The sequence below is a fragment of the Rutidosis leptorrhynchoides genome, chromosome 4, assembly GCF_046630445.1.
Source record: "Rutidosis leptorrhynchoides isolate AG116_Rl617_1_P2 chromosome 4, CSIRO_AGI_Rlap_v1, whole genome shotgun sequence".
Classification (NCBI taxonomy): domain Eukaryota; kingdom Viridiplantae; phylum Streptophyta; class Magnoliopsida; order Asterales; family Asteraceae; genus Rutidosis; species Rutidosis leptorrhynchoides.
This window is the reverse complement of record NC_092336.1, coordinates 124,316,263-124,322,838: the sequence shown is the minus strand read 5'-3', so window position 1 is coordinate 124,322,838 and position 6,576 is coordinate 124,316,263.

Here is a 6,576-nt window from a genome sequence, read left to right as displayed (position 1 = left end):
AAAAGATTAGGTATGGGTAAATTAAAATCAACCAAAATAGGTGTTCAATCGTTTGACCTAATCATTAAACACCCGGTTGGAATAGCAAATAATTTACTTGTTAACGTGGGAAGTTTGACCTTTGTTGCAAACTTCATAGTTATTAACATGGAGGAAAACCTTGATATTCCTCTAATTTTAGGTCGCCCATTTTTAGCAACCACCGAGGCGTTCATTGATGTAAGAGAAGGTAGAATGACACTTAGGGATGGTGATAAATCGATCACCTTTGTGAACCGAAAGTTTAGATCTCCACCAACCAAAACTGTTAAACCAATAAAAACGCATAAGTGTGGGGAAGATGAAGAAACACTTAATGATGATCCGATCACAAAGAACCCCGTTGATGATACGAAATTAGATGAACCCGTTTTTAACAGTTCAACGAAGAAACTTTAAAAACGGATTCACGATGCTAGGATTAAGGGAAACTTTAAGTTATGTAACCGATTAGTATCCAATTTATCACCAAAAGAAAAGGCAATGTTAGTTGAATTTGTGAAAGTTACGGAGGAAATCAACAAATGGATTGAAGCAAAAGTCAGAGATATACAAGTTGTTGATGATCCAATTGAAAATAACGTTAATCACAATTTCAACACCACATCTAACTAAGTGTGGGGAGGTTCGAATCTTTTTAGGGTAATATGTATTTCTGTTAGAGTTAGATATTCTGTTTTCGTGTAATTCTCGAGAATGGAATCCGAATGGTCTTTCCCTAGCAGACCCTAAAGAACTAGTCTTCTCCCCGCATTCTGAATTTTTATTTTTTTTAGGTTTTACGAGATGAATAATTCCTTTGATCTGAACCACGGTCTAATGCTACATGCTATGATTACTAAACGTAATAATGACACACTTCCGAGTGAACTGGTATCATTCATAAGAGGTAAAATGGACGGAGTAAGAAAAGAACTCAGAAAAGATCATCATAAGATACATTTTGGAAAAGGAAAATCAAAATCCGCAACGAAAAGAAGATCACGACACCTTGAAATATGTTATAAATGCGGAAAATGGTCACACGAAGGTAAATGTTCAAATAATCAAACATATTCAAACACCGAATTTGTTACTCTATGCAGAGAAGGACCGTTTATATGTTTAGAAGAAAAGATATTGAAGATTTGAGGTTATGCTTACGTAGCTATGGAGAACCAAATCACATGACTCTCCTATGAGTCGGCTAAAGCAGGTCTCTGAAAATTCTTTCTCATAGGTAAGTATGTACAGTTTTTATTTTTTTATTGCTTTTAACCTTTTGATAATAAACGCTGAATCGTTCGCTATAAAGTATTAAATTGGTATTCAATAAAATTAGGTATGCATAACCGAAATTATTGATATCATACAAAAATTTATTACAACACTGCGAAATTTACCGTTTATTCTTAAGGTATAAATATCTTTAATCAATCAACCCAAAATATTTCAAAAATTCGTCAGGAGTAAAACTAGGTCGTTGAACCGAAATTACTTTACCGAAAAGAGGGGCGTATATTTTTGATAATATTTGATTGATTAAAGTGGGATAAAAGACCAAAAAGATTTTTAATTTTAATTTTTTAATTTTTACCATGATTTTAAAATTAATATATAAATATTAAATTATTTTTGTAAACTTTTTAAAATCAATATATTTAAGTTTGTAAATATTTAAAAAATTAATATTTTTAATATAAGTTTGTATGTATAAAAACAAAAATATAATATTAGTTTGGTGTGAATTTTTAAAATTTTAATAATATGAATTTTTAATTTTATGCATTTTAAATTTAAGTTTGGTGTGAATTTAAAAACAAAAATTTACTTTATTTTACTAAGTTAAAAATTTGATTTTTAAAAATTCGTCGTGAGTTGAAAACTAGGTCGTTGAACCGAAATTGCTTTACCCGAGGGCGGGACGAGAACTTTTATTATCATTATTTTTAATCTTATTGAATTAAAGTAAGCCAAAAACATTAAAAAACCCAAAAATCTTTACTTTTAAAACTGCGCCTAAAAATGACGAATTTTAAAATTTTGTCGAGGGACGGACTAGGACAACGATCCGAAACGCCCTCATCCTAAAAAGAAAACAAAATTTTAATTTTTAATTATTTATTTGTTTTAAAAAGTGTAAGGTTTTTATATAAAAAAAATACAGGGACCCTTGCGATCGCATGGGATTTACCCTTGTAAGCCATGCGATCGCATGGGGATAAAAATCTGGTCAGATAGAAAAAGAGCAGCTCGCTGCTTCTGCTCTCCCCAAAAAACACACACATACACGAGCATATACACACATACACCCCTAAATTCGCCATTTTTCACCAAATTCAACCAAATTTCTACAAAACTTCACTACAATCATGACTAGGTTAGGATTTTTCAACAAGAAGGTAAAAATTACACCCCTAAATTCTTAAATTTTCTAGTTTTTGTGATATTTACCAATATTTTACCTAATTTGATTTTGTTAATTTCTAATGTAATTAGAGTTAAATTGTTAGTATTTTATGCATGTATAACCTAGATTGATGCTATTTAACATGATTTGAAGCCAAAAACTTCAAAAATTTTAGGAATCTAGGGTTTGTGTTCTTGAGAAATTTGGGGCTTTTTGATATAAACAGGTTATGACCGATTTTTATCATGAATTATTGCTAAATTAAGTAGTGTAACATGTTTAGGTAGCTAAATGATCCAAACTTTGATCCTAAACATGATTTTTGAGAATTAAAGTGGACTTTTTAAGTCTAAAATTCATGAACTTGATTAATTTGATATAATTGCCATTTGAGACTTATTTAATTGTTAGTAATGACTATTTTGACATGTTATTTGAGTTAAATGCTTATGAACTTTGTATACATTTTCATATATGCTTATTTGAAAAAGTGTAGATTTTGATAAAAATATGAAAATGAGCATAAGTTCAGTATAGATTAAACATGTCATTGTGATTGTTTTAAGTTGTTATTTTGCTAACACTAATGCATATTTGGATGCACAAATTTTGTGTTTAATGTGTTTTGTAGAAATATACTAAAACTGGAGGTGCATCATCATCATCTAGACAACCACAACCGGAACCTGAGCCAGAATTGCAATATGAGCCAGAACCCGAACAAGAACCACAACAGGAACAACAACATCAACCTGATCAACATGTACCTTATTATGATCCGCTACAATTTGTTGATGCCTTCATAGTATTTCCGATGCATCCACCAGTAGAATACCCAACGATTCCTGAACACACGTTGCATCCTAATCTGAGATTCGAAAGAAGCTGGAGAGATTACCCGACATATCAAAGTAACAAATTCAAACTGATACCGAAAAATGTAGAAGTGCCAAGGGTAATCGATTGGGAGCCTTTAGAAAGGGTCCAACTAGTTAACTCAGTTAGGGAGCATCTGATCTAAAGGTATGGCAGTTCTTCTTTTCCCGATTGGGAACGTCTATTCACCAATCGTAGGCCTGTATATAAGGAATGGTGTGTTGAGCTTATGAGTACTATAGCGTTAAATGCAGATGTAGATAGATTAGATGATAGAAGTTTTCTTAGATTTACACTTGGCCGTAGGATGTACAGGATGTCCATGCTGGACATGGCCAGGGCATTACAGATTTACACTCCTGGTAAATTACTACTACCCGATTGTATGAATTTGATTTATCGTGGTGAAAGGGTAGATAGGAATTTTGACGCGAACGCCATCTGGAGGTGTATGTCAGATTATAATGTTTTTACGTTGGGAGGAAAACACTCCTACTTACATATTAACAAAGCCGAGCTTCGTATAATTCATAGATTTTTGGCTAACTCGATTACACAGAGAGGTCACAACAAGGAGAAAATGACCTTACATGATTTATTTTTACCTAAAGTGTATTCGAGACCCAAGAGGCTTTGTTAATATCCTTACTGTGTTGGTTTTTATTTGTCTAAGATGGTGGAAGGAATACAGGAAGGGGGAATAATAGGAGGAGGTATTTTTATTACTCTCATTGGAGAGTATTTGGGTGTAGATAGGGATCAAGGGGGTCCACTTTTAGAATATAGAGAAGAGGTTGAGCCTTTAGGATTGAGGATCTATCAGGGTGCTAAGGTATTAAAAAGCAGACGCAATCAGGCAATACCCTATGTTGGTAATCATCCTCAGGTAGAGAGAGGTTCAGATGAGGAAATGGAGGAAGCAGATGACATTAGGGATGTCATTAGAGAGGCTATGACTGACGTCTACCAGCGTGTAGATGAGGTAGATATGACAAACGAGGAGAGACATAGACGGTACGAGCAGTGGCAAGCTCGGAATGAGTACGAGCATTCCAGGCAACGACAGCATGATAGATGGGACTATCATCAGCGTCAGATCATGAGTCGGCTATCACCTCAGGATCACTACGTACCGACCCGACCCGCTTACTATCCTCCACACCAGCCCGATATGAGACCACCATATACTCTCTACGACCCTAACCAGGCCTACCAGTACACCTATCACCAACCATGAAACCCGAACGACGACATGAACTGGAACCCCTATCCAGATTGATATAGTTCCTGTTGGTGATTTCTGTAATTTTTATCTATTTATTATTTTTATTTATTTATGTTTAAACATATAATATTGTGATACTTTTATTGTAATATTTAATATTTTTATTATGTTGTACTAATATTTCATATTTGATTTGAAAGTGGGATTTTAAGTCCCATTTCAAATTACCATGCATGTTTATATTTGTATTGTATGTATTTTATTTTATATACACAACAGGGTAAAACAGCGCATTTTCAAAGACTGGCATTAAGTTCAGCAAAAGCTACTAATTTTGACGACAAAACGAAAAACAAATGTGATGTAACAACAAGACGGAATGAACAAATGATGTGCACCATTTATCATTCAACAAACAAACGCCAATATGTTTGGAAACTTTGGTAAAATTTAATCGTTTTTCTACGCTAATCACCCTCAATAATTTAAAATGTTACTGATTTCTTGCAAATGAGGGCATTGCAAGATCTTAAGTGTGGGAAGGGGTTAAATTCTTTCGGATTTTTAAAAAATTTTAATTTAAACACTTGGTTACCATTAAAAATACTAGTAACGCAGTAGTTGTATTAGAATCTAGTGCTCTCTGATAATAAAGAACAGCCCTAGTCTTATATACTGAGTACCCAATTCTAGTAAAATTTTCAAATTTTCAATTAAATGAATTAAAAATCATGTTTATATATATTTATGAACGATAAACCTAGGTGTTAACACCGAAATTATTGTTACCTCGGAAAGGACATAAATTGAGAAACAACCCAAAATGTTAGAATTCATTTAAAATGGAATAGAGGACAATAAAAAGGCAAAGAAAGGAAAATAAAATCCAAGTGTGGGAAAAATTTACCAAGTTATTTAAAACATATATCACATATTTTTTTTACAAATAATTGAAGATACTTTTGTTTTGGACAAAATTAACCGTTTTACCCGGTAAATTGTAAGATATTTGAAAGAAAGATGGATCTACACAATGAATCAATTCCATCATTAAAAGGAAGTAAAGTCTTCCGAAAAAGAAACGCACTTCTTGATTTAGGTCAGGAAGTTGTCGTCCAAACCAGCTGTAGGTTGACGAAAAATCTAGAAAAGTCATCTCTAAAATTAGCAGGAAATTCACGGACCTCAGCATCAAACAGGGTCGCCAAGTGGTCAGACTTATCCTAACCATGAGAGGATCTATCTCGTAAAATGGGGAGGGCGCCGTGCAAATTAGCTTGATAAGACTAATTAATCAGACCCCCAGAAAAGGATAATCTCCTTAAAAGATTAAAAATCAGCTTTTAAGACTGATATTACTCAATCCTAGAGATTGACTTTTAAAGATTGAGAATTACAAACTCATGGAATTCGATGATATCTAAACTCGAGCTTGAACGAGAAAATATTTTGATCAAAATTACAAACCGATTTGTTTTCTGAAAAAACCCATTTTTAATGCGTTCATTACCATTGAACGTAAAATCCTAGGAATTCACCTGGAATTCATTAGGTCACCTGAACCAAATCGGGTGTCAACTGTAAGAACGGTGGTTGTATAGCATGGTTAAAGACAGGACCTTGTGCCAGACCGAAAAACTATAGGGTGAGCTTTACTATTGCTCCTACCAAGGATAGTAATTGCATCCGACACGTTATAAACCATAATTAAAATCATGTCAGGGGACACTGCCTTAACAGTTGCTTGTTCAACACTTTCCTTTACAAACGGACGGTAGTTTACCGAAAGGTAATATACAGAGCAAGTATACTGTACATGTTGCTTTCCCAATACAAGGTTAGTAAGTGGGTGACACAAAACCGCAAGTTTTGAGCTAAAATTATCAAATCTGAAACCCACCTAACCCATAAAAACAATTTGCAAACACCGGTGAAGGGTTATTCCGAAAAACTTATCTAGGGTGAAAGCTAGATTTAATTTTCAAAAGATCAAATGTTTTCATAAAGATCCAATTTCCTTAAGGATCTAAATTTTTATAGTCATGTG